Raw genomic sequence first — 12458 nt, forward strand, 5'->3', positions numbered from 1 at the left:
AAAGATATACCAGTACATTTTATCTACCGACTTTGAACAATCCAAAAGTTATAACTAGCAAAAATTGAGAACGCGTTTGACAATAACGAAAAAAACGTTGAAAACGCGTTGAACTCACCCGAGTGACGACACAAATCTTCAAAAAAATAGTTTGTATTAAATTCTATGCATTTTAATTTGGTTTTATTTGGCTTGTGAGTTCATACTTTTCATTTAAAGTTGTCATGTTTTTCACCTAACATTTTATTTAAATACAACAATTGCATCGTAACGATTCTTTTTTGCGCTTAAGCGCTTTGAAAGGTGTCAGACTTATAATATATGAACCAAAAATTAATTATAAACTTATCAGAGAGCAGAAGGTGGGAATCTGTGCGACGACACAGGTGAAAAATGAACGAAGGCGCTGTTGAATGTCACCGGGAAAGCTCGCGATTGATGGATGAGGTACGTTTCTCGAGAGCTTTCCCGCGCGGGAAAGCTTTTGAAATTCTTCGCGAACAAAAATCGCCGTCAAAATTAGCACAATAATTTTAATTTCGATTTCAATTGGGCACAGAGCTCATTAAAATATTAAAGTGTCGGTATTTATTGTGTCCGCTATGAGCATCCGCTCGGACGCGGCATCTGTGGAAGAAGCAACGGTAAAACAATAATTGTTGTTAAGGGGGATAGAAAAGGAGGGAGGGATGCGAAGCGTGGTTGTTCAGTTTCATGGTTCGCTTGACGGCATCAAAGCTCAACGAACGAGCTTGAAATTCTGATAAGGCAAACAGGTAATCAAAACCGGACAACAAACGGAAGAATCTGACCACATTCGATAATTGGATAGTACTATCCACCGCACAAACATTCTATAATTGCGAACGATATTAGTTTAACCGAAGGAACCGAATAGGACGAGATGAAGAAAAACCTCTCAAATCCCATACAAATTATACCCCGGTCACGTCTTTATAGAGACGCAATTTCATCTAGTATATACCTAGTCGTATATACGAAACTTTTTTAAATGATCGGATTGATATAGAGTTTATGAGAACGGAAAAATAAAGGAGGGAAATAAAAGGGCTTGCGGAATGTAAATTGCCCTTGTTTATCAAACGATTTTATTGAATCTTGTATCAAAGGCGTAAAGGGTTCTTCGATACGTATGTATATATTCCGAGACTTATTGTTGGATCGGACCTACATAAAATAAGATAATCGAAAAGATAATTCACAACGAAATGTTTATAATGCTTCATTCCTCTTACTGTGAAGACATTTATTCACTAGCGAATTTCCATTGACAACGTTTAATGATAAAAAAATAAAAATATACAGGTGATAGTATGGCTCGGTGGTTGCGTTTAGCACCGAGAGGTCACCGGGTTCGATCCAGTGCTAATCTTTAATACTGCTGGTCAGACTTGGATATTTGTAACTCCAAGTCGATCGTTTCTTATCAGAGTTTGCCAATTTATCTGATTTCATTGTTGAAACGGTTCCTCCATCAAATTGGCAAAAATCATATGTACTACATGGGTCTACGTGATGAGACAGAATGTTAAATTACAGAAAACACAAATATCGGAAGGCAAAGATTGAAAATCAATGGTGCATGGTAAACGGTACATACTCACTTAATTTGCGCGAGCTTGATACAACAGGAACAAGAGGAACATGCTTTTCCTCCCGTATTCTGCGCGCACACATTAATACGGGAGGAAAAGCCTGTTCCTCTTGTTCCTGTTGTATCCTGCTCGCGCAAATTAAGTGAGTATGTACCGTTTACCATGCACATTTTTTTTTGATCTTTCGACTTAAGAACTTTCGATTTTCGATCTTTGCCTTCCTATATTTGCGTTTTCTGTAATTTAACATTCTGTCTCGTCACGGAAACCGGTACAACATATACACAATAAAAACTTTAAAATTAATAGAATAGTAAAAAAAGCTACGGATTTCAGTTCAGCTACGTCTTATTGAAACAAACATCGCGAAAACAGTATCGGATAAACTGTTTAAATAAATTTACCACATCGGAGATTTTACAACGGCTCCATACATTGTAGAGCAAAAGAGTTGAGTTTTATTTTATTTTATTGTTGGAACAAGCGGAGACGTGTTTATGCTCCGAATGGAGTTCTTTGTGCAGTCGCTGGAAATTGTCGAGATTACGACATAAAAGCTTAGGAATAATTCGACAGATTTGAATAAGCCAAAATTGATGAATTTTGCAACATTCTGTACACATTCTGCTTTAAAATCAATTTTTCATACATATAATAAATTGAAAATATCGATCCAAAAACTGATAAAGCTACAAATATACATATTTTTATTTATTTTATTTTATTTTATATACGGCCGCAAAGACCATTGAATATATTATAAAAAAAATACAATTGTGTCGATAAAAATACGACTATGAATGTACGCATCGTATATTTTACGCTCGGCGTAAATTATTCCACTACAATTTATATCAATCTTACTTATCATAAACGTACCCTTATCGCATTGATATATGACAACATATCTAAAAGAGTATATTTTATTTTGAAAAATGTATAATATTTGTATAAAAATAAGCATATAAATTAATTGGCAACGATATTTCAATTTTCAAATCAAGTTAAAATCTTCTATCTCTACACATGTATGTACATATGTAAATGGTATGCTAATCCTGCATCGTAATCATTGTACGTGGCTTGTCGGTGGGTAATATCACCAATCTAAATTAATAAGAGAGCCGGCCAGCTGTCGGAGATTATTAATCAGGATGTTCGTATCGTGAAAATCAAACGGTATATACCCGGTACTTTGATTCAACCGCGATAAATATTAACGGTCCCTTAATGTCTACAAAAGCTTAAACAACGTCAGAGTCAAAGGTCATTTTTAAGTAGAGAAAACAAAAAAAAACATTGGGATTCCTCAGCTAAATAATTCACACGAATAAATCTCGCGCCCCTTTATGTGTTTATAAAGCGGATAAAGTGGATTTATGCAACCCTCTCTCGTTTTTTGCGCTATTTTTTCGTTTATTTTACCCAACAGAGGGAGAAATAGGGGTTTGTTATTAAAATTATAAATTACAAATGGGCTTGATAAGTGGTCAAGAGTTGCGCATCCCGAAGAATAATAAAAGAGGGAATATAATTTTTTTCGCTTCATTCGTTCGCTGATTTCAGCATAACGAGAGAAATTGCATTCGAACGTGAAAAGATCACAAAAGAAAAAAGCCTTTGAAAGGGATCTCTATTTATTTATTTTTAATTAAAGCAAAAAAAAAACTACCGCCAAAATTTTGCGAATTAAGACCGATTCAAACAAAGGGTATATTTTTTTATTATTTTTTTTTTTCGTACAAAAAAATTGATTACAAATCTACTTCAGGAGAAAATTGCGCAATTAAGGATAAATAGCATGAAGGTGACAGTACCGAAACTTATCAACAAAACTACATATATATGTACATATGTATGTATGTATATAACTTGACAGTCAAAATACTTGGATTACAATTCCAGTGCGGTTGATACAATAGCTCCAAGGGAGCTTTATGTAAATTTGAACCTAAATTTTAATAGTGCCAACTTGCTGTTAAAACTTTGCCTTACGCATGACAAATGCATACCCAACCACATATGTAGGAAGTATTAACTTAACTCAAACATGAACATTGTTGAAGGAGATTATCGACCGTGAGAAAATTCACATAAAACAATTTTTAAGAACTCAATTTGTAAACTTAATTGATAAATGATCATCAATGTTTTATTAATACGTTGATTCAACTCCGTGTCCAGATTTTGGGATGTTTCGAAGTTGTAAACGTAATTAGTAGGATGTAGCAGCCCGTAACGAGTGTTTGCTTGATAATTTGGAAACTGGCTTTGAAGTTCGTAATTGGGAAAAGTGAAAGTCGCAAATCTAACACTAACTTATAATACATTTGCTTTTCCGTTATAGAAAAGCCTCACTATACACATACGCACAACTACTTAATGTACAAAAGTTCACAAAAAAAAATCTTAAATATGCAAATATAAATATGGTACAATATAAATATAAATAAAAAGGAACAATATAAATATGGACAGCGTATTTCCTCATCATGAATCATGATCTATGTACAATATATGTATATATAGACGGGTGAAATTTTCCTCTTTGTTTACAAAATTCTGAGAGAATCTTAAAAAAGGTTTGGTCAACGTGACACTAACTCGATGTGACGAGAAAGCTTTTAACGTTATTTACAAGTGGGTTTCAAAAAACAAAATTCGAAGATGGCTCCCTGAAAATAACAATATTTTCAAATTGCAGCTTCGGTATCGCACTCAGTTTCAATTGAAAATGTTTTAGTATTTTTTCCCAATTTATATTTTACTGCTTGTGCGTATCCTTGACAATCTTTTGAATTTTTAACAGCGAGCTTATTTGATTTTTTAATATTCGAGTATACTGTATTTTCTTTGGGCATTTATTATAGTATTATCTTTAATACCATACAAGGATGAGATGAGAGTTTTTTCGCAAATTGGTTGAAAAAAATTTTTTTTTTCTTCAAAAGCACAAGCATTTATTTTCATGATAACTCTACACCTTATCAAATTACATTTTTAAGTAAAGTCTAAAATACTTCTTAATTTAGAAATATGTGGAGTGGTGTGTTTACGAAATAAAAAATGTAAATGGAATATATTTCTCCAGACCTCCCCAGATTTTTAATTACGTAATTATGCGGATAAATTTAAACTAAAATTTCTTAATACAGCTTTCGTATGTATTTATACATAAATTTTAAATGATTTAATTTATATCTTCTAAGTAAGTTACCTTGGTTGGAGAATTTCGGCTAAGCTAATTCATTTATCAGATCATCTGTGTTGATACGACTCAGTCTTATTATTTATAAAGTACACTATTACGAAGATGAAACAATTAAATATTTAATGGGCATACAACGTGAATTAAAAAAGATAAAATAGTAAGCCTCAGAAAAAAATTCTGTTTACATAAGTACCAATATATAATACTTATGTATCCCCTTTATATGTTTGTACAGTTGCGTTGTTGACAGGCGGAAAAAATTGCCTTTTGTCGTTAGCCAACCGAAAAAAAATCGCCGTTCCGAAACAACAAGTTGAAGAATAAGGGTTTCTAGACTTTAATTAAATTTTATTGTTAAACCCAGTGCAACCGCTCATCCTTCACTGCGAAATTTTCCACGCGCGATCATTATTTCATGTAGGTTTCCTCCGTGTCAATAGAGCCGTCCGTCCGGACCGTTCCGGCGCCAGTTTTTCCGGCCAAAATCCGGCTACGAATTTGGTTTCATAACCGGCTGTCGCGGACACACGCTACCCACATGTATCATACGGGGTATGAGGGATGAAAATAATAAAAAAAAAATGGGATAGTCCTCGTTTGTTTCGTCCTTTTGGTATCAAACTACGTGATATTTTCTATGGTTGTAAATTGTACACATGTGTAAGCTATTTTCAGATAGGCTTTAATATTTTTTAACTACGCAGCTAAATTTTTAATTTAATTTCTTTCGCTCCAAAAGAAAATTTTAATCTCTTATTGCAGTTTTAATCAATAAATTTATCTTTATTATTATACGCCTCTAAAAGAAAACACAAGACGATGATATTTATATTTTGTAATATTCCCTTAGTCCAGTGGTTTCCAAACTTTATGCTACTACGCCTCCCTAAAAAATTTTTTTTTTCCGCGCCTCCCTACCTTTTATTTTTTAATAGATATAATAATATAGACACGTTTTAAATAATAAACCTTTATTTAAAAATAAAATACTGAACTCTACAATAGACAGAATAATAAAAAGGTTTTGCTATAACATAAATTTATACGAACACGTACATATATTTATTTTTGTATTAAATTACTAATTAAACTACATCTAACACATCGAAATTGAATGCGAAGGATGTTGTTGTTTATTGACACAAAGTTTATCAAATCTTGGGGGCAATATGGAGAGTGCCACTTGTAACTCCTTTTCGACTATTAACCTGGCTCGATATTTGGTTTTCATTGCGGCTAGTGCCGAAAAGCCCGTTTCGCATAAATAAGACGTTACGAACGGTAGCAGCACTTGCATTTCTTTGCAATACAAAGATTCATACTCTTCACTAAGATTCATCCAAAATTTAATTATGGTTTCATTTTGAAACTTTTGTTTTAGTGAGCTATCGCATGATAATTCTATCAATTTTTATTTTTCGATGATTGTCAGCTCGAATTCGTCTTCTTCATTGTAGTTAAATGGATTCTGTATCCACAAAAACTTCAAGGTCTTTGAAATAATTGGAAAAATGCAGCACTAAAACATCCAAGTGGTCGGTAAAAATATTTTTACTTGCTTCAAAAATGGCTGTGGCCCAGAAATCTTTGGAAAGTGAAAACCTATCCAACTCATTCTTTTGTAAATTTGATTTCCATAACTTAAATTTTTTAATGAAAGCTTTTACTTTGTCTTTTTGAACAAGTGGGTGTATTTGATTTATTTAAACCGCTCAATTTTCCAAAAATTTCAACCAATCAGGCAAGTTTAACAATAAAATTATCGTTCGTCATACAAAAGTGAGGTATAATTAGCTCTTCATGTTGGTTTTCTTCGAGAAAGGTTGTTGTTTCTTCTTTGAGTTCAAACACCCTTTAGAATCATTTTTGCACGAGATTGCCAGCGAACTTCACAATAATATAAAAGTGAGGTATAATTAGCTTCCATATCAGCACACAGCTTTGCAAACAGCCTTGCTCTCAAAGGACTATTCTTAATGTAGTTTATAATTTTTATAACTATTGTAAAAATTCTGTTCAGTTCCTCGCTCATATTTTTTGACAATAGAGCTGCTCTGAAAATCATACAGTGTGTCCAGATAGCATGTGGTGCTTTCTTTTTGACCAATTCTTTAAGACCTGCTTTGTGTCCGGACATTGAGTGAGCTCCGTCGGTACACAGTCCAACGCAATTATTTCACTTTATGTCGTTTTCTTCAAAAAAACTGTCTATTATATTAAAAATTTCAATGGATGTGGTCTTCCCAAGAATGTGTTTGCAAAATAATATACCTTCTAATATATTATTATCCGCGACATATCGAACATATGCAATTAAATGGGCATCTTTAGCTAAAACAGAGCGTTTGCAAAGGCGCAATTTTTAAAATCTTCTTCTCCAGATATTTTTTTATAGGCATTAAATGTATATATATATATATATATATATATATATATATATATATATATATATATATATATATATATATATATATATATATATATATATATATATATATATATATATATATATATAAATGAAAGAAAAATAAAAATAAACATTCATGCATTGAATTTTTACTGTTAAGCTACGATATGAAGTTTTATTTATTTGTAGATATTATGGTATGAAAATTATTATTTTATTAAAAAGTTTTGGCGCCTCCCCTGGCAATAGTCCCTCCCAGTTTGGAAACCGCTGCCTTAGTAACAAGCATTACTAAACTAACCCGTATATTCTATCACATAATCAATAATAACCATTCTAACACTTGTGAAGAGTCTCGGTGATAACAACAAGATGTCTATACCCTTCAGGTATAAATACTGATTACCTAAACACCGTCTGCTTTAGATCGTAATTTTTAGAGAATCTTTAGCTAACATTATGCATAAATTGAATTATGAATTATAATTTTTGAACTTTTTTCCTATTATGCTGTGCATTAAATTTAGAATAAGATTATACTATCTATAATAACTAACAAAAATAACTAAAATTGTAAAATATAAAACGATCAGTAGATCAGTAGCTATTAAAACATGTATAAAATGTATTCCGAACATACATAATTAAGTGATAATTAAAAGCTTCTTAAAACATTCCAACGAAAGGTAAATTTATTTATTTAATAAATATATATAAAAAATAAATATAAGTAAGTACAAAAATAATATTTTATATCTTGAAATAGTGATTATATGTATATAAATGTCACTTATGTAAAAATAATGAAAAATATGTGTATATAATATCTAATATATGTAATTTCGAAAGAGACTGTACATATCGAAAAAATCAAATTTTTTATGACGACCATGTCGATTCCGTTTTAAATTTTAATTCCTTTTTCAGTTCCTCATCCCGATCCCCATTTTAGTTACGGAACCCGATTCCTTTTTTAGTTCCAGTTCCGGATTCAGATTCCTGTTTTAGTTTCCGATCCCAATTCCTGTTTCAATTCCCGATCCGGATTCCTGTTTCAGTTCCGGATCCCGTTTCCGTTTTCAATTCCGGATCCGAATTACTTTTTCAGTTCAGTATGGCTGACGTGAATATTTTTTTCGATTCAAATAAATTTAATAAAAAAATAAATGATTGTTTAGTATTTTATCAGACATGTTTAAACGGTTTATATTACAAATGCCGAGCGAAGCCGGGTAAAACCACTAGTATTATATAAGTTGAAAATGTTTTTTTTTTATTTAAATATTATTATCACATTTAAATATGTATTTAAAACAATTTAAAACTACATACATATGTAGATATAATATTCTTGTGTGGATTTTATATATTTTCAGTTGGTTCAAGGTTATGGAAATTATACAATAAAATAAATTCGTACTGTGGAAAGATATTATAGTATTAAATTGAAATCCAATTGAATACTGTTTAATAAGCTTTATAAAATATGAATAAAGGAATCGAATTGTAAAAGAAAATGAAGGAAAACGTTTGAAATTTAATAAACGTTTAATCACCGCACATAATATGTACATACATACATAACTTGGTTGCATTTCAAAATTCAATCATTGCATTATTCGATGTATAAAAGGACTAGTTAAATATTCTCATGAATATACACTAAAGCCATCGCTTTCATTAAAGTTTTAAGTGATTCAATTATTATGCGCATAAACTGCATATTATTATGAATTAAATTAATATAATATGAAATTGGATCATTATAATAAAGATCACCCATTTGAATATTCACATGGAGTTTGTACACGATTTACTACGATTTCAGTCGATTGAATTTTAAATCACTGTCATGGATTCATGCGCTCAGTGCTTATTTGATGTTCTTATAAAGTTGGTATCTGTTATCGAAATGTAATTGATTTTGTAAACACGCAAATTTTTTTTTATTAGATTAAATTTTTCTTGATTTTAAGTTAGTATACATATATTACGAGAGGATGCAACAAGCAGAAGTGCCATCAAAGCCGATGATATTATTCCCTCTTTTCTTTGATAGTCATAATAATGAAACACTTCAAAAGAAACGTTGTTATTACATTTTTTAAGTTATATCGTCATTCTGTTTAAGTCGTTATCGCTTTGTTTGTTCTGTAAAATAAGAAAAAGTTCATAGACTTTCACGTTTTATAGATATAAGGTACAAATATCAATTGAAAATTTTCTTTTTATTTCATTGCTAACTTTGTTCAATGAATAATGATGTTTGAAAATTATATGTAAATTAAAAATGTATTTTTAATTACGCTTAAAGCTTAGATTTTGCTAATTAAAAGGATAAAAATGTTAAACTACATTATTTTCCAAAAGTTTTCATTTAATAATAAGAAATTCTCGGTCAAAATTGCCTTCTTTGAATTTCAAATGAACCACTGAAATTTTTCAAACGACATTACCTTATTATTATATAATCCGAAATTAAGTTGAATGGCATAACTTTTCGAAAAGTAGTCGAGCAAACAATGTTAAATCTAATGTGTACTTTGACAATATGTCTACCTTTATTACATTTCCACACAAAAGGAAAAGTTTTCGAAACGCCTTATGAATGAATGAATTATACGTTTAATTTGTTTTACTTTTATTTTTTGTAAAAACATACATAATTTAAAACTCGTTCAAAAAGTGTCAAAATCATATCGTTAATGTTGTATATTTTCATCGCATCTGTAACAAGTTTCAACGGAACATTTCTCGTTTGTTTTTCCGCATGATTAATATTGTGAAAATACACCTAAACAATGGGTACATAACAGCAATATTTCTTTTTGTAGCACTTAATAAAACTGGAGAATTTCGAGCAGTTATTTCGAGCACTAATTGTCTCGAAATTCGTTTATGTCAACCGCGAAGAAGAGTAAAACAACTTGATAAAATACCCAAAATAGCAACAGCTTCAAACACAGCATCCTATCGAATAAACATATATGTATATACATACATATATTTCGAGGCAAAACGAATCGGAAACTCTGAAAGCAAGAAAAGTCAATTCCGAATCCTGTTAACTTTTTCGCGAAATTCGAATCTTACAATACGGCCAAACTTTTCAATCTCAAATTCCTCTTTTTTGACGAAACGCTACAAAAGGAAACGAATTGTGGAAATATCTGAAATTATCACCGATGACTTAACAAATTGTTTAGTCGATTAGATAACAACAAAAGGCAAAATCGTTTGTAAACAAAAGATCGTTTTTCATTCGACGAAAAAAACTCGCTTTAAGACGCCGCTTCAAGAGTTCGGTTTCGAAATCTACACGCGTAAATAAAAGAATACGTGAGAAAAATTTAAAAAAATACATACATCTTAAAAAATACTAGATACACATATGTATGCATATGTGTGTATAACATAATACATTTGTTAAAAAGCTTAAGATATAATCTATTTAGATTGTATTTTCAGTGGTAACAAATCTGTTCCTTACTCGCCATAAATTATAATGTCATTTTCAAAATAAAATAAATAGAAAATAATTCCTCTTCACACTTTTAATCAAAAAACTTCAGTACAACTAAAAACAAACTTTTGACTTAATATTATTTGAAATAATGTGGTTGAAAAACGACTGAAATATTACGGCGATACCTATTACGACGCTGATGATGATAATTATATACATATGCATATGTACGCACATCAAAGGAGATGGCTTGAGATGTATCCATGTGATTTGAATTTTTATCTCGTACGAAAAACGATCGTTTTGTACTACAAATGCACACACACATACATATTATATGTAAATATAATATGTAGTATATCCAAATGTCGGCCAATTTTTCCATATAAAAAAATTCCATATCCGTATCGAGTAGAGTTACTCGACTGTGAGATTTCCCTACGCATTATTATTATTGTACAAAAATCCAACGATATTTTATTGCATTTCGTCTTTCGGTTCTTATAAATATTTATGACGTATTCAGACCGATTCGATTGAGACATAATATTAGCTCTAAATAAATATACATAAGTATTATAAATCTGCTATGTATCTTTGGGAAAGAGTGATGTGTGTGATTCGAGGATATTTTTTTAGGTTTGATTAAGACTTTTTAAATGGATTGGTTTTTTTTGCGTTTATCCGGGCAATTATAAAGCAATTAGGCCAATCCTAACGATTAAATCGTAAGACTTAAAGCGTAACGGTTAAAGTTCAGCAATGTCACTGCTGTAACGGTTCTCCTGAGACATTTCTAAATACATGATTCATTATATGTTCACTCTTGGTATATTTAACATTCCCAATATTACTCGAAGATTACACGCTTTAATCGAAAAAAGGATTCAAAACATTATTTTGCGGAATATGTTTTTAATTAGTACTGAAAAAAATATGTCTTTGAAAATGAAAACATTTATTAAAAAGACCTGATTTTTTCAGCGATTGCGAAATACATAAAAAATACTTATAATGTTTCTTTGACATAAAAATTAGATCGCCAAATGCAAAAGTCTTAAAAGGACACAAAATTAAATTAAATCAATATTTTCCCATGACGTCATTATGGATCGCCCCCGAGCGACATATATGATATTAAACTTGTGTATATATACATATATACATTATAAAATTTTAATATCATATTCAAATAGTGGTGTCATGGTTGTGGGTAGAATGGTTCATGCCAATTTGACAAGGAACTGTTTCAATAATGAATTCAGATAAATTGGAAAAATCTGATGGGAAACAATACACCTGTAGCACGAATTTCTGACCAGCAGAACTACAGATAATACTGAGAATAAATTATTTTCAATCTAGGTCAACCAACGGGATCGAACCCGGCAACCTCTTGGTGGTTAACATTAACGCAACCACCAAGCTATGCTGCTGGCTAAATGTGTATGTTATGAGCATTTAGTAACAATTTTATTATAAAGAGGTTTCTTTTTAGGCTTTTTACACTAACATCAAAATAAGAAAAAAATACTAATATAAAAATAATAGAAAAAAATATAAAAATACCACTTCTGGTTGACGTGAAAATATTTTTAAAATATTAAGGTATAAAATTTTTAATTTCTATAACATATAAGAAAATTTTAGCCTGATTCGGTTAGTGCTTTGGGAGATTATTGAATTCAAAAACTTAAAAATGAGGACACCTATAAGGGTAGATACCATTTCCGGTCAACTTAAATTAATTAAATTTGA

At 30.7% G+C, this 12458-nt stretch overlaps 1 protein-coding gene across 2 annotated transcripts in view; it reads left to right on the plus strand.

Annotated features, from left to right (window-relative positions):
* Positions 1-12458, plus strand: part of LOC143917576 (uncharacterized) — a 126201-nt gene that overhangs the window by 85370 nt on the left and 28373 nt on the right. The window lies entirely within an intron of this gene.

This window comes from Arctopsyche grandis, chromosome 10 (genome assembly GCF_051622035.1).
Source record: "Arctopsyche grandis isolate Sample6627 chromosome 10, ASM5162203v2, whole genome shotgun sequence".
Lineage (NCBI taxonomy): Eukaryota > Metazoa > Arthropoda > Insecta > Trichoptera > Hydropsychidae > Arctopsyche > Arctopsyche grandis.